At 56.3% G+C, this 23,028-nt stretch overlaps 1 protein-coding gene across 10 annotated transcripts in view; it reads right to left on the bottom strand.

Annotated features, from left to right (window-relative positions):
• Window positions 1-23,028, bottom strand: part of HDAC4 (histone deacetylase 4) — a 271,373-nt gene that overhangs the window by 145,022 nt on the left and 103,323 nt on the right. The window contains exon 1 of one of the 10 annotated variants that reach the window (XM_041767852.1): window positions 18,655-18,681. The exons of 8 other annotated variants lie outside the window; for them this stretch is intronic. The gene's annotated coding sequence lies outside the window, so the exon portion shown is untranslated. Of the gene's footprint in view, window positions 1-18,246; window positions 18,287-18,654; window positions 18,682-23,028 lie in introns of those variants that run through there. One more of the 10 variants, XM_041767853.1, reaches the window with a different exon arrangement.

The raw sequence follows: 23,028 nt of genomic DNA, 5'->3' as shown, positions 1-23,028 counted from the left end.
AGAGAGCAGGAGGCTGAGACCGTCAGGTGTGGAACGGGAAGCCGCCCAGGCCGCTGACCAGCTCCTCCCAGGGGCCCGGCGGCCGCGGGTTCAACCCCAGACACGGCCCCATTCCCAGCATCCGGATCTGCACACGCACCTGCGAAAAGACACTTTTTTCTGGCACCACCGGTGAAACCTGAGCGGTGGGTGCTCAGCTACGACGTGACCTTTGGGAATTCTTCGTTTTGTTGAGCGGGAGGAGGGGCTTGCATCTGCTAGAAATCCGTGCCGCGGTATTTATGGGAAAATGCTGTGGCATCTGGGATTTGTTTTCAATTCTCCAGGAAATAAAGCTTGGGGAGGGGGCTGATTGGGAGGCTCTGATCCAAACCACAGGGTTTTGAAGGTTGCAGACGGGCACCGGGGCTCCATGTACCTTGTAAGGTCTCTCCTTCTGTAAGTGAAATTTTTCACTGTATTTTCAAGAGATGCCAAGAATAAAAATAAACCGTCATTTTGTATTTAATAGCGTTTGTCCTCGCTTAACTCCTGCAGGGTCATCACCTAACCAGCTTCCCGACAATCTTCAGTATCACCAACCCTGAGCTGTGCAAACAAGAGCCAGCAAACCCTCCTGGCTCACACGCAAGCCAACACATGGCCCGTGGGCACCTGAGACGTGGCGACCGACGGGGGCAACGCGGAGCCCAGGGTCCGGGACGCACGCCCTTGTGGGGACGGCCTCACCTGCTCCAAGAGCGGGGTCTGTGAGGCGCAGGCCTCGGCCTCCCCCAGACACACGCTCTGCTTCCCTACACACCCAGCCGGGCGCCCTCCCTGACACCGGGGGCTGAGTCAGGGCCAAACGTCCCCACTGCTTGGGCCCGGCCACTCGGTCAGCTCGCAGAAAGGTCGAAGCGACGTGAACAGGACGAGCCACCGAGGGAAGCATCAGCCTGCTGCTCACAAGTTTAACTTGGGAAAATTCAGAAGTGGAAACACACGGCCTTGCAGGCCCTTTGGGGACAGGGTCCACCAGCCAGAAAGTTCTGAAACCGGGAAAGAGTGCCCGGGGAGCTCTGACCACAGGCCGCGGGGGCGAGAAAGGGAGTGGAGGGAGGCAGCATGTCTGCACCTGCCGGGAGCTGCAGAGTGGGGTCTGTCCTGTGCCCGCGTCCCCAAGCCCGTGGGTCCCGGCTCCAGACATGAGCTGCAAAACACTGACGGAGCACGGGACAGAGAGGGACAGAGCGGGACAGAGTAGGACAGGGTGGGACAGAGTGGAACAGGGTGGGACAGGGCGGACGGGGCAGGAGAGCCCAAGGGCTGGGCCAAGTGCAGGCCGCGGGGTCCAGGCCTCCCTGCTCCCCAAGGCCAAGCCAGGCCCGCTGTCCTCCCCGGGGGGGACCACACTTCCCGAAGGGACGTTCCCAGCGAGCCTGGGGCCGGCCCCTGGGGACTGGTCTGGCCCCTGCCCGCCCCCCGACAGCTGTGAGCCGCCCCCGCCCCACAGCCCAGCCCCGCTGGAGCTGCGAGAAGCGACTTAGGAAATCAGGAAAAAGTGTCCTGGCCTGCCTTTGAGAGCAGATCCGTCCCGGCTCCCGCAAGGACGTCCGTCGCCCTGTGGGGGACATAAGCGGTGGGTCCCTCGGACGCTGTTCCGTGGAGCGCCGGGGGCGCAGGGCAGTCACCGCGTGTGAGCGTGCAGCTTCCCGGAGTCGCACGGGAGGGAACACAGAAGCCACCGTGAGCGGGGGCGTCGCAAAGGACACGCGAAGCCGCGAGCGGCCCGAGGACTCCCGGAAGCGCCTTGTAGACGGGGTCCCTTACTAACTAAACCAGGAGGACACAGGGCCACGCGGCTGCTGGCAGACGAGCCCCGCGACCTGCCCGCGGCGCGGCCGCACGTGTGTGGGGCCCCGAGGACGGGCCTTTTCTAGTTAAGCCACCGCGGGTGCTTTCCTGCAGGTGTCAGTTTCTGAACTAACAGGAGGCCGGGGCCCCCAGGCCGGCCACGGGGCCCCACGGGATTCAGGGTCAGACAGGCTTGGAGGCCTCGGACTCGGTTTCCCCATCTGCACGCTGATACAGGAAGTAAGTAAAACAGCGGGTGTGGAGGACGGGGCGCTCCCGCTGCCCTGCTGTGACGCGAACACGGCCCGTGTGCACGCAGGACGCGCGTTCCAGCCCCTGCCCAGGCACCCGATTGGGGCAGAAGCGTCTCCTGAACATGTGAGTCAGCAACTCAGACCACTGGGTGGCTAGGCCATCCTCCCGGGGCGCTCTGCACACCGCCGAGCGTGCAAACCTCGCTGGAAGGGGTTCGTGGTTAGGGGACAGGAAGCGGGAAATAGGTACATACCCGTAAGCAGCTCCCGAGGAGTGACTCGGGCTCCTAACAAGGGACCGACAACGGCCGTTTGGAGAAAGTCGGCTCAGGCAGGGACACCGGACACCGGCCCGGGAGACCCAGGCAACATGGGAAACGGAGCCACGGGCCCTGCTCGCCCTTCCCCAGCAGCGCTGGCTTCTAAAAGCCTCTCGGGTCTTTGCACAGAAAAGGGTCCTCTGCCCTCCTTCCTCCCAGGCAACCTTTCAGCAGCAACGGAGCACACGGCAGATGCCAGCAGCGCTCGCTCAACGCACCAGGCCTGGGTGGGGGGGACTGGCCGCAGGGCTGACCCCCACACTGCCCGAGGGGCACTGGGCCTGGGGTTGGGGGCGCTGGCTGCGGGGCTGACCCCCACACTGCCCGAGGGGCGCTGGGCCCTGGGCCTCACCCAGAGAACCCCGGCAGGGCCAGCGCACCAAGGGCGGCCAGCAGGTGCGTGGGGAAGGCTTCCTCCCCGAGCGCCGCATCGGGCAGCATCTGCTTCAGTTCCTCAGGAGTGTATCTCGCCCCTCCAGTTCCGTCCCTGCCAGACCTCGCTGGAACGCACGACACCAACGGTGGAGCCTGCGCCCCTGACCAGAAACCGGGGCTCCCTGGGACCCGGCACTCGCCGTGGCACTGGGGGCCGGCTGTGGTCCGTTACCCTGCTGGGTCCTCAGCAGGCAAACAGCAGGAACACCACTTGGTCCCCATGGTAACAGCAGCCAGGAGAGAGTGAGGAAGGACCCGGGTGATGATGACGACGACGACAGAGCAGCTCTGCAGCCCGGCCTCGCCTCACTCACCCTCATTCACTTGTTGAGCAGACGGCGCTGAGCTGGTTATTGTGCAACCGTCCCACCTCTGGGGACACGGTCTTGGACAACACCAAGTCCCTGTACCCCAACCTTCAGCCAATGAGGAAGAAACGGCACGCACAAGCACATGGCGCGGTATCATGTGCTGGAAACAAATCGGACTGGGGAAGAATGCGACGGGGGGATCATTTCTTTAGATAAAGTGATCAAAGAGGGCCCTTGTGATGTGGCGACACCTGAGTGATATGCAAGGAGGATCCATGGCAACAACCTCATCCGAGGCAAAGGAACAGCAAGTGCAAAGACCCTGAGGTAGAACAGGCTGGGTGGGTTCCACTCAGCAGGTGCGAGGTGAGAAGAGACAGGGCCAGGGAGGGCACCAGGGCCAGGCCACAGGTCCTGAAGGTCACCTCGAGACACAAGTCCTCACTTCTGTCCTAAAGGCTCATTTCAGCTGCCGTGTGGAATAGTAACCAGCCCCAGGGGCCGGAGGAGGGAGACGGAGGCAGGAGGAAGAGCCCAGGAACTGAGAGGTTGGAGGGCTGGAGGGCTGGCAGGGGCGGGGGGTTGGAGGGCTGAGGAGTTGGGAGGGTTGGAGGGTTGGGAAGGCTGAAGGACTGGGGGCTGAGGGGTTTGGAGGGATGGGGGGCTGGGGAGCTGAGGGGTTGGAGGGTTGGGGGGCTGGGGGGCTGGAGGCTGAGGGGTTGGAAGGCTGGGGGCTGGGGGATTGGAGGGCTGGGGGGCTGGAGGCTGAGGGGTTGGAAGGCTGGGGGCTGGGGGATTGGAGGGCTGGGGGGCTGAGGGGTTGGAGGGTTGGGGGGCTGGAGGCTTAGGGGATTGGAGGGCTGGGGGGCTGAGGGGTTGGAGGGTTGGGGGGCTGGGGGGCTGGGGGCTGAGGGGTTGGAAGGCTGGGGGCTGGGGGATTGGAGGGCTGGGGGGCTGGAGGCTGAGGGGTTGGAAGGCTGGGGGCTGGGGGATTGGAGGGCTGGGGGGCTGAGGGGTTGGAGGGTTGGGGGGCTGGAGGCTTAGGGGATTGGAGGGCTGGGGGGCTGAGGGGTTGGAGGGTTGGGAGGGCTGGGGGACTGGGGGCTGAGGGGTTAGAAGGCTAGAGGCCAGGGGGTTGGGGAGCTGGAGGGCTGGGGGCCGGGGGCTGAAAGAAGGTGTTTCAACAGGAGTGGTTCCGGTGTCATAAGCTTCATTAGCTTAAACCACTGCAGAAGTCTTACTCTGTACAATTTCTCTAGCACCTGATACAGAGCACACTGCGGTAAAAATCCTCTCTTCTAAACTTTTTTAGACACAAGTTCATAATGGGGTCACACAATCACAGCCCCCAGATGCCCGGCTGTTGGCACTCAGCACCCCGGCCGCCGTGCGGAGAGCCCCAGGCCCCAGGGCCCCGGGTGACACCGCGGCCACCGCAGCGCCGCCCCCCGCGCCACCGGACAGGAGCCTCCCGCAGCCGCCGCCCGCCGCTGGCCGCCGGGTCTGTGCCTGGTTCCAGGATAGTCCCGTCGCTCCTGGTGGTTCCAGGCCCTGCAGCACAGCTGTCGCTTCCCGGGCCCCCCCGACGGCTGGGCTGCGGGCTGGAGGGACCAGCCGGCCGGCGGTACTCACGACGGGACTCCCTCCGCGGTCCCAGCCTCCCCGGATCGAGACGGGGTAACCTCATCATTACTTCTTTTATAACGGTTTTCATACAACACAAACTTTAGTTTCTAAAAATCCAGTGATTACACCGTATCGGGTTCTATTTTAATCTTCTAAAAATAGCGCTCCCGCTCCCGGGGGGAGCAGCCGATGCCGATCCGCGTGCACTCTGCTCACGCCGGGGACACGGCACGGACGCTTGTCTGTTTTGCACTTTTCGGCCCGTGGTTTGTGCACGACGGCGGGGGGTGGGACGGCGGGCGGCACCCCGGTTCTGGCCGCGAGCAGGAGGCACGGGCGCCCCCACCGTCCGCATCCGTAAAATGGGCGCACGGACACTCTTCGCACGGGACCAAGAGGATACTGAGGCTCCCTGGGGAAGCCAAGGCTGCCCCCCGCCCGGGTGCCAGCGGTAAGCAAGGAGGGGCGTTAAGAGGCTCAAGGGAAGGCGCGGAAGAAGGCAGCCTTGCCCGCCAGAGCTCGGAGGCTGCGGGACCCCTCTGGAGGACGGGCCCTCGGCCGTGCGCCCAGCATCCTCCCGCCCCGCGCCCTGCACCCTGTGCCCCGCTAGAGAGCCGCACACCATTTCCTAACAGCCAGTAAGTTAAATGTGGCTTTTTTAAAACAACCTTCCCTAACTGTGAAAGTTTCATTGTCTGAAGAACAGAAATCATATCCACATTTTTAGACTATATTCCCTTATCTTCTGTGTTTTAAAATGGAGAGATGTTTGAATTACGAAAAATGCAGAAACAAAATCATTTCTCTCCTCCCTCCTCCCACACCTGTGCAGACCATGGGACTCTCACTGTCCTCCCCTTCTCTGCGAGGAAGCCAACAGGTAGGGCTCGGGAGGGGCCGCTGGCCCGGGCGGCTGGAGGCCCCACCAGGTGAGCCGCCCGCACCTCGCCCCCCCAGGGCGCGTCCACCTGCTGTGCCCGGCACTGTGCAGGCGGAGCGGGAGCCTGATACACGCTCCCATCCCAAGACTTCACCCACTTTACAGATCACGTGGAAATGAAGACTCGCTTCAGTACCTTCATTTCATAAGACACCGCAATACTTCTAGGAACAGATTCGCTTCATATCGTTCGTTCAACCTTTAACCAAGACGAAGAATCATGTGTCACCCACATCAGTCTGTGACAGTGCAAAAATCAGGGGACAAAGGAAATTGGTAGAAATTACACCAAAACAAAACAAAAAAGGCAGCCTCTCTTCATCTCCAACCAGCTCCTTTGGTTTTTACACCTACAGAGACAGATTATGTCCAACTACGTGGGCACGAAGGGAACCTGTACTAACAACGAGCACCTGGAGGGGAGCGGGAGGAGATAATCAATCGATCATATGAGCACCCTTAGGTGGGCACTTGGCTATGAATGATCCAGCATTTAACCACACACAGTAAGAACAAAGGGCAAGCCTTAAACCTGACTACAAAACTCGAGGAAGCGGACAACAGTTGAGTTGGGTCCGTGCTGCTTGGCCGCTGTTCCGCACGAGTAGGGACGCCTGTGGCGTAAACCATGTCACAGTTCAGAAAACACAGATCCTGCGAGCGTCCAAAGTTCCTTAGAATTTTACCTTCCTGAACCCTCCTAGAGTAAGGACCCCTCACCCCCCACCAAAAGAATATTGAAATGGTGACCGTAAGACAGAATAAAATCCCAATTCCACATACAGATTTGAGCTCAAAAGAAAGAGAAGACCCCAGTTACCAGGAGGGAGAAACAAAATAAGGGTAACTGGCAAATGCACAAAGACCCAGCTGCCTGACCCTGGGGCCAAAGAGTCAGGAGAACTGGCCAAGCACCCTGGACCGAGACCCTGCATGAAGCCAGAAGAGCTAAGAAAACGGGGCTGGACAACCCACCCTCCCCATCCTGCCCCGGGCCCTCGCCACAGAGGCAGAGCAGGGCTGCTGGGAGGTCTCAGACAAGACCCTCAAACACACGTGACTGTGACCTCTCCCAAGTCTTATCACTTACAGAACTCTGGAATCCCAGGTCTACAAATTAGGATGAAAGATTAGTCCAGAGGGGTGCCTGGGGGGCTCGGTGGTTGAGCGTCTGTCTCTGGCTCAGGTCATGATCCCGGGGTCCTGGGATCAAGTCCCACATCGGGGTGCCCACGGGGAGCCTGCTTCTCTTGTGGGGAGAAGGAAAAAGGAATCCTCTTGCACTGCTGGTGGGAATGCGAATTGGTGTGGCCACTGTGGAAAACAATATGGAGGTTCCTCAAAAAATTAAAAATAGAATTACCTTATGATCCAGGAATTGCCCTACTGGATATTTACAAAACAAAATCCATGGAGCACCTGGGTGGCTCAGTGGTTGGGTGTCTGCCTTTGGCTCAGGTCATGATCCCAGGGTCCTGGGATGGAGTCTCCCACTGGGTTCCCCATAGGGAGCCTGCTTCTTGCTCTGCCTGTGTCTGTGCCTCTCTCTGTGTGTGTCTCTCATGAATAAATAAACAAAATCTTAAAAAAAAAAAAAAAACTGTCCAGAATTGCAAAAGCCTATAGCCCCAGGAAAGCAAAGAAAAATGTCTCTTATGAGACACCCAAAGATGGAAGAGGGGGGCGGAGGGGAGGGGGGCAGGGTAAGAGGGGAAAACCCTTCCAAATAAGTAAGTTTACTATGAAAACTGAAAATCACAAATGATGCATGGGTACAAGCCTCTATGCCAGACTTAGCCAACATAACAGAGAAACGACTGTAAAATATCCACAAATATTAAAACAATATGGAAAAGACTACAAAACATGCTCTTTTTTTTTTTTAAAGTAAGGCATTCAGTGAGGGAAAGAATATAATGAAAGAAAGAAAGAAAGAAAGAAAGAAACAAACCCTGGAAAAATAGAAAGTTTTTTTTAAAAGAATAAAAATGATTTCCTAAAATTGAAAAGAGCAGGTTAGATATAGCAAAAGACAGGAATAATGAGCCGGACGACAGATCTACATAAGTGACCTGAATACGGAACAACAACAAAAATTTTTTTTAAAAGGCAAAAATATAGGCATGGATAAAAGAATGAGATGTGCGAGTTCTTAAAGTGAAGAATGGAGAAAATGCACAAGAGATAACTGTCAAATAATGAGACTATTCCAGAATCGCAGACATGCAAGAACCCTTAGATTTAAAAAGCACGCTACACCCAAAGCAGGGTAAGGAGGCGGGAATCCACACCTAGACACACGCTAACAAAATATCAGCACATCCATCCATCCTGACCAGGATCATAAAAGCCCCAGGACAGAAAGGCAGATCACCCAGGAAGAATCAAGCACTGGACTGAGGCCTAACTTTCTGACGGGGACACAAAATACATCTTCAAAGAAGCGCTGAGTGTGGTCCGTGTCTCCTAGAGTTCTATGCCCAGCTAAACTACCACTCAGGGAAGAGGGGACAAGAGACACTTCTCTGATAAACAAAGAGTGAGGGTGTTTACCCCTCGGAAACCACTGCTGAATTAACAACTAAAGGGCTATTTCAAAAAGAAGCAGCTCATGTCCAAAAGGAGACAGAAACACGCTGGGAGCAGCTGCGAGGTGCACCGTTGGCAAACAAGGGGTTAACACAGGGTTCCGCATGCTTGCAGAGGACTTCTTCCATTCTGTGCGATGCGGTTTCCCCAGGCTTGTTTCAGGTGTGTGGGCTTCAAAGTCACTGTCTAAAACACCGAGCTGGGTTCCTCTTAAGAACAACATAAATCCGGGCAGCCCGGGTGGCTCAGCGGTTTAGCGCTGCCTTTGGCCCAGGGCGTGATCCTGGAGACCCAGGATCGAGTCCCACGTCAGGCTCCCTGCATGGAGCCTGCTTCTCCCTCTGCCTGGGTCTCTGCCTCTCTCTCTCTCTCTCTCTCTGTCTGTCTCTCATGAATAAATAAATAAAATCTTAAAAAAAAAAAAAAGAACAACGTAAATCCTAAAAACAAACAAGGTTCTCTTTTAGCCCTGACAGCTGGGAGACTTATGGGCAAACTGGTAGTTGGTGTTTGAAGAGTCATGCAGGACTTACAACATGTTCCTTCTGGGCTCTACTTCTTGACGGACCGTGACTTTTCCTTTGCTCTCGTTTCCTTACCTTGACTCTTCCACAGTCCTCATTAACGAAATAAGAATTAAATATAGCTGTCTTTTAAACTGCACCACTTCACACACCAAACCAACCGTCTGGCTTCTTTTCATTATAAAACGGAGGCAAGCACTGAAATGTGGCCCAGTTTGAGAAACTCTGCAAAATTCTTTGCAGAAGCAAAGTTTAGTGCCACCAAGAAGAGGGGAATAGCTCATCAATCCCACTTTTAAACACAAAAATCTACCAAGAATATGACTGACAGCAATCAGTGCAGGGTTCCACCTGACACCACATTTGCATGTGGAGAGCCCTTCTCTGAAATCAGCTACACTTGTGCAAAAGCAACTCTTTGTGAAAAATAATCAGCAAAAGATTGCTTATCCTTTGCTACACTCAGAAATTAGTTAAAAGTAACCAGCTCTTGGAAAAGGATAAACCACTTTATGCAAATACTTTTGCAAAGGCTCTTTATTAATGCAAATATTATGTTTGTCTTTTATTTGAATGCAAACAGCATCTGTTTTGCACAGGCAATGCCATCACTTTGTAGTTTGTGCTGAGCGGCTCAAGTGTGTTCCAGCTGCTTTTTTAGAGTTTGAAACAGATTTCCAGAGAGCCAGAGTCACAAAAAGTTCACAGAAGAGAAGAGCAAGCAAGCAAGTGTGGTGGGGGGTTCCTGGGGAGGCTTTTTCCCTCTTAAGGCAAGAGAGCAACAAATCCAAGAATGAATTCTGGAATTTACTTCTGGAGAGGTTTGTCTTTGTGTGGGGGATTTTTCTTTTTTAATAGTTTTGAATAAGGAAAAAAAATAGGATTGCTTTTTATAAATTCCTTTGCTAAGAAAATATACTCAAAAGAACAACACATGTTGGAAAGGAAAAACTGGGTGGTATCAGGCTTCCCTTAGAGCACCCAACCCAGAACCAAGGCTGCTCCTCTCAGAAAGCTGCAATCTCACCCCAGAAGAAGGTGAGAGTGGTGATCCAGAAGGTTCCCTGCCAACACAGACATCCTAAACCCACAGGACTAATACTTTTTTCTGCCTCTGCCACTAGCTTGAGAGCTGCTAACAGGGAAAAAAATCTCATTAGTTTTTGTGTCCATGACTCTAAAACAATGACTAGTTCAATAAAAATAGAGACTGGATGGGTGGGTGGGTGGATGGATGGATGGAGGGTGGGTGCGTGGGTGGGTAGGTGGGTAAATCATACTACAAAAGGGGAAACAGATACGACAAGAAATGACCTGAGGTCCTTCAAATTTCAAATACATTCAACTCCCAAATCTCTACCCAATCAAAAATACTGGAAACAGGGGCACCTGGATGGCTCAGTTGGTTAGCATTTGACTCTTGATTTTGGCTCAGGTCATGATCTTAAGCCCTGCGCTGGGCTCTGTGCCCAAGTGGAGAGTCTGCTTAAGATTCTCTCTCTCCCTCTGCCCCTTCCCACCTCTCTCTCTCTCTCTCTCTCAATAAATAAATAAATAAATCTTTATTAAAAAAAAAAAAGAATACTGGAAACTGTCTGACCTGAACGCCTTAATAGTACTAAGTCTACCATCCCATTTGTATGGAATCCAAATATTTCACCATCCAGACCCAGCAGACCAAGTGTCTTCACGGAATGCGCTCTGAAGAAAGAGTAACCTAGATAGTTTCAGATGTCCCTCAAAATAAATATCCACTCACACATAAATTTGCCATTAAAACTACAAAACAGCTATTTGGAGAAATTATTCTTTGGGTAAATAACAGACTAAACTTAGCTATTAGTTTCAGACTAGTTAGCACGTTGATTTCCCCAGATACACCACGACTCATCTTATGCTATTCCTTTCTTCCTGTAACTCATACAGGGAGGATTTAGTTTTTGATAAAATGCACTCCGAACATCAATATCTGATGGATGACTTCTTCAGAAAACACAAATGCAAGATAAGGAGGAGCTGGGTCGGGATCCCTGGGTGGCGCAGCGGTTTGGCGCCTGCCTTTGGCCCAGGGCGCGATCCTGGAGACCCGGGATCGAATCCCACGTCGGGCTCCCGGTGCATGGAGCCTGCTTCTCCCTCTGCCTGTGTCTCTGCCTCTCTCTCTATCTCTCTGTGACTATCATAAATAAATAAAAATTAAAAAAAAAAAAAAAAAAAAAAAAAAAGGAGGAGCTGGGTCATTGGCCTTGTCACATGACAGGGAGCTAGATAAGCTAAAGCTGTGCTGCGGAAACATGGCCTGAAGTGCACATAGTAGGGCTCCGTTTCCAGGCCTGGGAAAAGAACAGCAAACTAAGCTCAACGAAAGCAAAGAAATAATGAAGTGCACAAATTACGAAATAAAAAAAAGACATAAACAGTTAGGGTTAACAAAACCAAACGTTGGTTCTTGCAAAAGATCAACAAAATGGAAAGATCTCTTGTAAAAACAATAAAAAAAGATTCTGATGGTCACACCTGGGAAGGGGATCCTGCTTCCATCCCGTGGGTTGATTCCAGACATGCTGCCAAACATGCCCTAACACATAAGACAGCACCTCAAAACCCAGGACTAAGTGGCCCAAAATAGCAATAGTGACAAGGTGAAGGAGCCCTGCTATAGGTCCCACAGGAATTACAATGACAATCAGGAGAATCTTATAAGAATCTTTATGCAAAGAGGTGACCTTTAACACACTGGCCTGATCCGTACAGGTCCACTTACATACAGATTTTTTTTTTTCAAACAGGCCAGTGCTTGAAATTGTATTTTCTTCTTTTGATTTTCTTTTTTTTGTTTGTTTGGTTTTTATTGTTGTTGTTTTTTTTTTCTTTTGATTTTCTTAATAACAATCTCTTTTCTGTAGCTTACCTTGTGAAAACACAGTATACAATATGTATACAAACTGTGTGTTAATCAATGGTTTATGTTTCAGTAAGGTTTCTGCTCAATAGACGATAATTCATAGCTAAGTTCCCAGGAGGAGTCAAAGGTTCTATGTGACTTTCCGCTGCAGAAGGGGCAGCTTCCCAAACCCTCACGGTCAACTGTATTGATAAAATAGAAAAACTGCTAAAAAAAAAAATACAACTTACCAAAAGTAACATCAGAAGAAATAGAAGACCCAAACAGTCCAATAGCTTTCAAAGAAATACAATCTAATTTAGAAGAAAAAAAGAAAGAAACCTCCCCCCAAAGACACCTCCAGACATAGACGACTTCACAGGAAAGTTCCATCAAGACATTCAAGTAAGAGATAATTCTTACACAAAATCATCAAGAATATAAAAAGAGAAAACACTCCCCAACGTTTTTCATGAGACAGCATTCCTGTGACACCAAAAATGACAAGATAATTACAAAAAAAAAAAAAAGTTAAGTGTCAAACCTATTCTTTAACACAAAAGCAGCAATCATAAAATATTAGCAAACTGAATCCAACGACATATAGAAAGAATATTACTTTTTTTTTTTTTTTGGTCGATATGGTTTCAGTTGAGAAATGAAAGGTTAGTTTACTATTCAAAAGAACTGGGTGTAATTAACCACATTAACAAAATAAGAGAATTTAGATCATCTCAATAGAGACAAAAGAAACACTTGACAGGATTCCACAGAGCCCCGAGGGGAGCCGGGGAGGCGGCTGGGAATAGGAAGCCTTGATCCCTGGAGAGCACTTAGAAAAGCAAACAAACGGAAGACCTACAGCAGATGCCAGTCCATGGCGGTGCAGAGATCAAGACCCAGACAAGAAGGCCCACTATTCAGGCCACACCAGTGCCCCCAGCTAAGGCACGGAGTCAGGAAAAAGCAATACAAGAAATGGAAAGGACAAATAAAACTGCCATTGTTTGGAGTCAGCACGTGGAAAACCCAGAAGATTTCCCAGACAGTCCTAGGATTCAGCAAGGTCAGTCAAAGGTCAATACACAAAAATCTGTGGTATTGCTGAATACCAGCAACAAACACAAAATAAAAACTGCCAGGAGACAGCCAATACAGCAGCATCAGAAAATACCGAATACCTGGGAGTAGATCCCACAGAGGAGGTGGAGGCCGCCTCGCACAGAACCAGGAAACGTGATGCGGGAAGCGGAAGACCTCAGGGAATGGGGTCAGCTACCAGGGGATGTCCCACCTCCCCATCCCGCCCTTCCCTCCTCCGGACTCACTTAAAACACTCTTGCCCTGGTGACGCTTCTAAAGCAGTAGCCCTTGGAGGCCACTGGCCACGACGGCGGTGCGCACGCTTCTGGGCCCCAGGACAGGCCGTCGGAGCATCACCGACTCCTTCTCAGGGGCAACGTTTCGGGTCCTGTTCCATTTACTTTGGTGCTGTCATGACCCACTCAGCGGGCTTCAGTGCCACGAAGGGGTGTGGCCCCTGCCGCCCAGCCTGGGACCATGCTCTCCTCTCCCCCAGCACCTCGCCCCTGTGCCTGCGCTTTCGAAGCCCGGCGGCCCTCCAGGCCAGCTCCAGGCCGGCTTCCCGGAGTGGGCCCCGCCATGCCCTCCCCTCGCCCTCTCGAGGGCCTCTGCCCTTTCTCCCTCTTATGGAATCTATTCTTCTGGGCCCTTAACCGCAGTGAGCTGCACGTATGACACGTCACTTGCACCACACTCCCCGTCACGGCGTGCAAAGTCCCGTTTCCCGGGGAGTATTCCAGATGGCGAGCGCCCGCTGAGGACAAGGAAAGTTCAAACAGGGACCAGGGGTCTGAGACATGTGAGCCGTGTGCACAGACGGGCAGCTGCCTGAGACCCGGGCCGGGCAAAGTTCCAGCTGGGGACACGGTGGCAGTGTAACGTCCTAGGATCCCCAGTGGCTCGGGGCACAAAGGACACACATACCTACTCCGAGCCTCTGCTGAGGAGCAGCAGCCCAGGGGGCGGGCGGGGACGAGCAGGCGTCCTGAGAGTACCCAGCACCTTCTGTACAGAGTACTGGCCAAACTGCCCACTCCTCTGGGCCCCAGGGAGGCCAGAGGGGTCAGAGATCTCGGAGCGCGGGGTACACGCTGCAGGGACTTCCTGAATGCCCACTCTGGGTGCCCAGCAGCCTCTGCTCAGCCGGGGCAGGTGGGACGTGTGTGCCCCAGACCTCAGCCTGCAAGCAGGAAATGTGGCCTTGGGGAGAGGGAGGGGCCCAGGGAAGGAAGATGTGACCTGGCTGCCCTTTAGAGCCACCAGCACATCTGGTGACCTATGAGAAGAACAGCTGGCAAGGTAGAGGCCCCCGGGAAGGAAGCTGGGACTCGGGGCGCCAACCCGCAGCACCTGTCCCTTGCGCCTGCCATGCTGTGGACTCCCACACCCCAACCCCTCCCAGGGCACTGCCTCCGGAGGCCGAGGAACGCGAGTCAGGGCGGCTCGGCTGGAAGACAGCAAGGGGGGGTCCGTGCAACGGGTCCCTCGGCAGGTCTCGTGTCCAGGCCCGGCTGCGAGTGCCGGGGACACACCCGCTCGTGGCGGCATCCCACCTAACAAGGTGTGCAAGGCCTCCCGTGAGAGCATGGACTCAAGGCGGACACGGGTTCACACCAGGCCCCCCGCCTGGCAGCTGTCCCTGCAGCCACATTCCTTAGTGCCCCCGCTTCTCCCTGTAAGACGGCGAGGACAACACCCAGATCTCAGGACCTCCTGTGAGGACGCATCAAGTCATTACGGATACGGCGTCCGGAATAGGGTCTGCTCAGTGTCTGATAAATGGACTCAGCTTCCAACATCTTTTGACCGAGCACAGAAGGCCCCAAACTGGCCCACTGGCCACAGGGCTCTTCCTCCCACAACCCCAACCCAAGGCCGGAAGCACCTCCAGGAAACTCATGGCACAGCACATTGTTCTTGGGAGCAAAAGCCTTCAGTGGGTCCCTAGCACCTGGGGGATCTGGTCTGAAGTCCCTGCGCTGGACAGCAGAGGCTCCTCCGCGGCCCGCTCAGAGTGCCAGGGCTCCCCTGCCCACGGCGGTCTCACGCAGGCCTCCTGCTTACACGCCGCCACCCTGGGGCCTCAGCCGTGCCTCACCTTCCCCTGGAAGGCAGCCTTCACGGCACCGTGCTAACGGGTCTGGCCTCCCTGGGTGGGGACTCTGGCCCTGAGCCTGGGAGGCAGGGTCACTCTGAGCAGCAGCCACAGAGAAGCCAGAGGCCTGAGGGGCTGGCCCGCCGGGACGGAGTCAGGGTCAGCCCGGGGTCTTCACATGGACATTCCGTCCTCTGCTCCTGTGCGTGTGTCCTGGGGAGGAGGAGGAGTTACTATCAGAGCAATGTCACTTAGCCCACCTGCAAGAGGTACAGAAAGCACGGAAAGTGCACCTGAGACGGTCCCCTGTGAGCTCAGAATTCATCTCAGAAACTTGACTCACTCCTGAGCAGACTCAGGACCCACAGAAGATGCTAGAGACCAGAACAGGGAGGGGCAGGGGAAGGTCTTCAGACCAGAAATGGGAAGAAGACTCTCGATCCAGAATTCCAGAATCCCGGCTTGGAGACCGGCAGCCCTGATCACTCCCTCAAGTGCGTGTGGGTTCCTGGAAGCCAAGCGCAGCTCGCAGACTGCTGGTGGGGAACATCCCGACAGGATGGGACGAAACACCAACTACGACCAAAGCCCGACAGCTTGCTAACTCGCCCACTGCAGCCCCTCCAGGAAAACCAGGTCCACGGGGGGGCCTGCGGCTCCTTTCTCAACCAGAGGCTTCCAAGAGGATGAGGCCCATGGGCACACCTCTCCCTCCTTCGAGAGCACAGGAGGCCGGAGAGACCCAGGAGGGGCTTCCTAAGAAGGCCGAGACAGCAGCTGCTGCTCCAGGGGGTAGAAGGGGTCAGAACGTGCTGGTGGCCACTCGCAAGTGGGTGACGGCCTCCAAGCCAGCCGGCACCAGAACTGCCCCCTCTGCCTTGATCACAGGGGTGGGCTCCCCACAACCCGGCAGCAAACTCCACCACCAGGGCCCACGGCAACCAAGGACTCCAAGAAAGTGTGTCCAGAGGGGCCCAAACCTGGAACATCTGGGAGCCCTGAGAGCACTGTGGGGACCGTCCCTCCCCAGGGGACGGCGACTTCCCCTTGAAGGTATCAAACACAGAGGCTCGAGGCAAGTCTGCAGGCGCGTGGAGTCACCCGGGAGCCCCGTAGGGACACAGCCTGATGGCCGGTCCCTCCACAGGGTTGGCACCAAACAGCCGGGAGGGGACCCTGCCCAGCTGCACCGCCGGCAGGGCTGCATGTGGCTGTTTAGCAGCGACCATTTCCTGCTCTGGGGTCTCCGTGGGGGGATCCTAAATTTCCGTGAAGCGAGACAGAATTTTAGTGGGATTACAAAACCCCTGGCTTAGTACCAGCGGCCACAATAACATACTTCGGAGACAGAGGAGCAATTTGGTTCTCCGTGGAATTATAAACCGAAGGGTGGCGTTCTTCCTTGAGATCTTACAAAGAATTAGGGAGGAAGAAGAGAGAGAAAAGCTTTTGTCAAAGAGATTAAAATTAGAAACAGATTAGGATCTCTTCTGGGGGCCCTCTTGGTGCTTGACCCAATCAGGGAGGAGGTGATGGCGGCACCAGGAGGCCCCTCTCTGCCCCGCCCCGCGGTGTCTGGAGCTTGGAGCAAGGTGGCTTGTCCCAGGCCCTCTGTGCCAGCGTCAGAGCGCTCGGCCTCACCCACGCCACAGGCACGGGGGCCGGGCTCTGAGGCCTGGCCTGACGCACTAGGGAAACTGGACGGCCCGTTTCTGGAACCCAGCAGCCCGCCTTCGATGAGCCGGGGCCCCAGGTGAGCAGGGCTAGCGGGGCAGCTGTGTCACTGGCAGGTCAGTGCACCTGCGATGGTCTAGAAGCCTCTGCGTTCCACGGAAGGCCACAGCTAAACCCCCAGGACCTGGGAGGGGCCCGTTCCATGGATGGATGGAGACATTAGTCGCTGAAGGACTGAGGACTGGGCCTCCCTCCATACACAGGTCCTGTGGCCGTCACACCGCCAGTCACGGCTTCATACGCAAAGAATAAAAACACGACGCGTCCTTAGTGTCTGGTTACTGTCCAGTGCCAGCCTCTGCACCTGGACGTCAGAGTCGTTCTAGTGACTCGGGGGCCCCTGAACAGCCGCCCTGATGCCGGAGCACCCAGCTCACACTCCCTCCTCAAAAGTGGGATAATATGCGCGCCCCTGGGAGCAGGGCCCGGCAGCCTCCCGGCACCGACACCCGAGGAGCACTGCTGGGCCTGATGGACGCCCGCCCACGGCCACGGTCAGAGAACAGGGGAGCCGGCGGTGGGAGCAACGGAAGAAGGCAGGCCTGAGGGGCTGTCCTAGAAGCACACAGGACCGGGAACGAATCGGGTTGGGGTGGCTGGGAGGGCTTTGGGGGCCTCGGCCACGTCTGAAAGAGTCTCAAGGGCCCGAGGGGCAGAGGAGGTACCGCTGCACCTGCTGCTGTGGCCGGGATGGGATGGCCTGGGCTACCGGTGCTCGGCCGCCCGTCACCTCCTGGCCACCCGCCTCCCAGGGCTGACCCTGGGGAGAGATGACAAAGGTCCACGGTCCTGGCAAGGAAGGCGGCCCCCTGATCTCACTCGAATGGGGAGGCTCGCAGGGGCCCCAGCCAGGCCGACCTGGGGTCCCCTCTGGGCGCCCGGCAATCCCAAAGCCCGGGCACCACGGGAGCACCCCCGAATGCTGCTGGAACTCCGGAGAGGGAAAGCAGGGCTCCCCGAGACGCCCACGCTTCGCCTCCATCCCTCAGCCCGCCCTGTGCCAAGACGCTGGAGCATCACTGAAGGTTAAATTAGGCTTCGGTTTGCAAATTCCAGCGCAGGCACTTCCAAAGGCAGCTCGCGTTTGTGAGCGAGCCGGGAGCGCGGGGGCAGGAAATGGGTTTTGTTGGGCTGGTTTTTAAATGTCTGTTAAGAATGTGCTAATGCAAGATTCCGCGTGAAGGTCACCCAGCAGATGCGATGGTTTATCTTGGACACAGAAACGTGGTCACCCCGTGGCACAGACGGGCCGGCCGGCCACACGTGACGGAACAGGAGAGACGGCCTGCGGGCGAAGGGAGAGTCTTCTCCTGTCTGCGGTCAACAAAGGGCTCCGAGCAACGCCGCCTTACACGCCTCCCGCACCCGCACGTGCCAAGGCAGGGCTGGCGCCGGGGCCGGTGTATGGCCAACCCAGCCTTCCTCCGGGGAACCCGAAGCCCCTCGGGAGCGCCTCTGTCCCCGACCATCCCCGGAAGAGAGGGGCACAGACGCCAGGCCTGGCGGCGTCTCTGTACTAAGGCTGCACCTTCGCTGTCCACGCTGTCAACGCCCGCGTGGGGGCCCGGGACTGCGCGTGGGGGCTGGGGCAATACCTCCCCTCCTCACTTCCTACCGGGTGGGACACCGATCGGGACGCCCCCCGCTGACTGCAGCAGGGCGACTTGTCTGCCTCCCTGGCTGGAAGCTGCCTCAGAACTTTCCAGGCTCAGAGAACCTCCCCGCCAGACTCTCCTCCCACTGCCCAGCAGGCCAGAGGCCGCGGGCAGGCACCAGGGCACAAGCCGCAGAGGCAGGCAGGGACTTGGGGCCCGGCCGCCAAGGAGGCCCTGCTGAAGCCAAGGGCCGGGCGTGAGCCCCAGGGCCCACCTGCCTCCCGGGGCTGCCGTGGGCTCACCCCAACCTGGCGTCACCCAAGGGAAGACCCCCACTGGCCCGGGTCAGCCCGAGCACCAGGCCCAGGCCCGGCACACAGCCGCCTGACCCCGGTGACAAGAGGCCCTACCCACACACAGGTGCCAACCTCCACGGCCAAGCACGCAGTCGGGAAAATCACGGCTTCTCACAACGCCCCAGAACCGTGAAATGCTTCCTGTTCAAACTTGTGACTTCTCAGCAAATGTGGCAACAGACTTTCTTATCAGGAAATCACGGACACTGTCAATGGGTGTGGGTTCAAAAACAGTCCCTCCTCCCAAGAGGCCAAGGCCTCACGGGCCTTCTAAAAACAAAGAAAACCCCGCTGTCTGCCACCCCCGGGCACCAGCTTCAAAGCCACAGAGCTGAGCTCTTGGCTGTCCCCGGGGACCTCGGGGGCACAGCGAGGGCAGCCCCAGGGGGGCGGGTGAAAGGCGAGCGGGGCCCCACTCTGTACTAACTGGGGTGAGCCGTCCCGCGGTCGCCGGCACCCAGACTCCCTCCAGGTCGGAGCCAAGGCCTTGCGCAAAACTGATCACACCTGAGATGCACCTGCCAGGGACACAAGGGCCATGTCACAGCCTGGCCACCACCCGCAGTTCCACCACACGGGTGCAGCGAAGGCTTCCCGAGCCTGTCAGGACGCACTGAGGGCAGCATAAATCCACGGCTGGTCCGGGGAGGGCCCCACACACGACAGCCGCAGGCCGGATGTCAAACCACGGCCCCGCAGCACTTCCGGGGGAGGAGCTCCAGGAGGGCGTGAGGGGCCAAGCAGACCACAGGGGCTCTCGCATGAGAGGGCCTGCGCACGAGCAGCCCTCCGCCTCCACGCGTTCAGGGCGCAGTGACGGGGAGGAGCCCTCGCTGGGCACCTGCCCCGGATGCATCGTCCTCACCAGCCTCCCCCTGCCCAGGACCAGAGACCACTCAGGTCGGCCAGGACCATCTTCAACACGTCAATCTTTACTGTTTCTCCTCGTTTCTAGCTTCTGGATTTTTCAGACAGGAAGTCCTCGTGTTGCTAACACACAGTCTTTGACATGCCATCTCAGAATGAAGGTGTTTTCCTAAAAAGACAAAGATTACGGAGCATTTTTCAAAAGCTGCACCCCAAACAAGGAGCTATACTTGAATTCCATGCACCCGTCAGAATTTTCCGTAACACCTGTCTGAATTAAATCAGAGGTTTATCAAAGAATCGGGACATAGTCACTCGATTATTTTTTTTATCTGCCTGCTTCTCCATTCATTCCCTCCCGAGCTCCTTTTCCTCACCAGGAGCAAATGGCATGGGAAGAAGGCAAACCCATGCTAGCGGCCCAGGCCGGGCCCAACCGCCCGCGCAGCCCCCAGGACGGAGAGCAGGGCAGTGCCGAGATCCCAGGGACGAGAAGAAGGCTCAGAATTTCTCAGGGGGGGTGGGGGTGGGGGGGAGCACGATTCTGAAATGATGCTGCGTACACGAGCCACGGCTCCGGGACAATATTCATCAGGAAAGTAAACAAAATGCCCTCCCCGAACTGAGTTATCACAAAAAGAAATCAAAATACTTGAGACGTGCTTGCTTTCACCACGCATTTCCACAAACACACTTTATCTCAGAGCAGCCTGGAAAGACAGGGCCCTCCCCACCAGGACGAAGCACCTGCAGGCCCTGGGAGGGAAGGGGGTGCCGGGGGGGACGGGGTGACCAGCTGACCGCCAGCCTCCCGGCAGAGAGCAAACGGAACGAGGTGTCCCAGGAAACCGCACAAGCCAGGGTAGGAGAAAGGATCCTTTTAGCCTTTTCATCCCCTGGCAACCGAGAACAGGATGGAAGAGCAGAAGCGAGAGGCTCGGAGGGGAAACAAGCCGCGGCATTTACGCAGAGGCTCGTGGAGGGCCCAGGGCACGGGGCCCCGCCAGGCGGGGGACCCAGGGAGCAGCTGGGGTAAGGCCCCCCTCGATCAGAGCCCTAAGGGCACCTCAGCCTCCAAAAAGGAAAGGGAGGGGAAACAGCTGGGTAGCAGGACAGAACTGCCCTGAGCCCTGGAGGGCGCGGCGACGGCCAGTGCACCTGCCTTCTAAGCTGCTGCGGGTGGGGAATTTCAATCAGAAAACACTCCTGATCTGCGTATCAACAGGTACTTTTCTAGAGACGGAAGCCCCCACGCTCCCCATGCTCCCTCGTCGCTCAGCTGCACGTACAAACACACGCAGGCGAGTGGCGAACACCGCAGGGTCCGGGCCCCAGCCCGGGGACGCTGCAGCCGGGCGGTCCCTCTGCTCAGGATTCCTGACCTAAGAAGCAGGACGATGCCCCTCCCGCCAGATCCTCCCCCCGGGGCGGCGGCTATGACCGCCCTGCTTGGTCCCCACAACCCAATGCAGGCTCCGAAGCCAGGTTCCTGGAGGGAGGTTCGTATCCAGGGGGACTTGAACAACTTAAATGTACAGGACACTGCGAGTCCTCCCAGGACGCTACCACCGAGAGGGCACACCATGCGCACACAAGGCCAGCCAGGGTGACTCAGCTCCTGCATCCTGTCCTGTCCTGCTTCACTGATCACACATCGGGGCCTGACCAGGCCTCCTGGGCACCTGCTCCTCCAGCGGCACAGCTGCTGTGCCGTCCCCTTGACCGATGTCCTGGCACAACATGCAGACGGCCCACAGCTCCGTGCAGGTGGCCCTGGAGCTCACCGAGCCACGCCGCCTTCTGGGGCCCGGTCATCCCCAGGGCCCGGAGGAGGGTCCTGGGCCTGGAGGCAGTGCCATCAGCTGTCCCGCAGCCACGCCAGGGCGACCGTGGGAACGCTTTGCTGCCTGGCCTGCATCAGTACGTGTGAAAATTAACCAGTAATGAAAACAGAAACGCACAGATGCTGACGGCATCACAGCGGAGACAGGGGCAGGTCTGCAGCCTCTGGGGCCCTGCTTAGTTGTCCCCGGGCGACCCCCTGGAAAGGGGAAAGCAAAGCTGACAGTGTGCAGGGAACCAGGGAAGTCGGCCATGCGACAGAGCAAACCCATAAAGCAAAGGAGGAGACGTCAAAAATGAGAATTGAGAAGTGCCAGATGTCGGGGGGCTGAGAAAGTAAACATCTGTACCCCAGTTGGGGGTCTGAGGACACTTCTCAGGCTCCTGCGGACTGAACCACTGTCCCCGTCCCAAAGAAGTTCCACTATACTCAGCATTTTTTAAATTCATTACACAAACAGGGAACTATCTGTATTTTTTAAGTCACTAAACCAGTCACTGAAGGAGAAGGGATAAGCCAGCCAGCCGCCTGCTGTGCAGAGGTGACTCTGGTGGGGTCAGCACGGGTGGATGTAAGGAGCCTTCGCTCAGACCGGGACGTACCCGGACCTCGGAGAAACCAGACTGATGTCTAGGCTGCAGGCTAGCTTTGGGCGAGAAAACGCAAAGTGACCGTTCCTCGTTGATGGTGAGCTTCTGGATTAATACTAAACATACCCTAATTAGTTGTATAGCTCGAAACATACTTGTGAAGCAAAGGACCAAGTTTCTCCGACGAAGACACAGACCTCTCTCTGCCCTCTGTCCACTGAGGGAAATGAAGTCTTCAGAGTTAAAACTAGTACGAAGGCTGGCGTGCGCGGGGCGTGCTCTGTTTTTAAACAGCCAGAGACGGCGGCAGCCTCCCCTAGAGCTACCCCAGTTCCACGAGCTGCACCCCCAGTTCCACACGTTGTCACCTGGGGCATCGCCGGGAGCGCTCACGGGGCTGGACCACCGCTGATGGAGCGCCTCCTCCTTAGGGTGACTGTTGGCAGCGAGGACAGGCGTCCTCTGGGGGGCTCCCGCCCACTGACCGGGAATCCTCCTGGCTCTCGGCACGGGCACGGGCAGGAGGCCTGGTGGCCAGGCCCGGGGACAGGAGGCAGGTGACGGGGCAGGGGGCACTAGCCTGCACCCCACAGGCCAGCTGCAGAGCCCCTGCCCTTCCCCTGCGTCTCAGGATGGGCATCTCCACGCATGGCGTTCTGTGGCTCTGTGCCCCGCAGCCAGCCCACCAACCCCGGGAAGGTCCATCTGCACGCTACCGGGGCCTACAGAACGCTGCGCGATTTCTGTTGAGAGTGGGAGAACCTCTCCACTGCTGGGATATTCAGCACGACCAGTCTCAATGAAAATTCACAACGTGATGCCAAATTCCAACAAAGTGCACACAATAAAGATGAAAAACCACGGTTAAAAAAAAAAATCAACAAAGAAACTCAGTTCTCTCTGTGAAGCCTTCAATTTGCTTGGCCATTTTCCCACGGACATTCAATTAAAACCAACTGTGGGAAAAGCGAATTATAGCTGGAGCCCTGCAGAACCTAGCAAGGCAATGAAGGAACAGCCCGAGGAGCCTTTTAGCATTTACCTCCGACACGAGCAGAAAGCCAGGAGCCCTCGGAGGAGGTCGACATCATCACTTCCAAACCAATCTGACTTCAATAAATACCTCTGACATCAAAAACACAGGCA

This window comes from Vulpes lagopus, chromosome 8, assembly GCF_018345385.1.
Source record: "Vulpes lagopus strain Blue_001 chromosome 8, ASM1834538v1, whole genome shotgun sequence".
Lineage (NCBI taxonomy): Eukaryota > Metazoa > Chordata > Mammalia > Carnivora > Canidae > Vulpes > Vulpes lagopus.
Note: the sequence above shows the minus strand (reverse complement) of the source record. Positions and strands in the feature narration are given on the sequence as shown.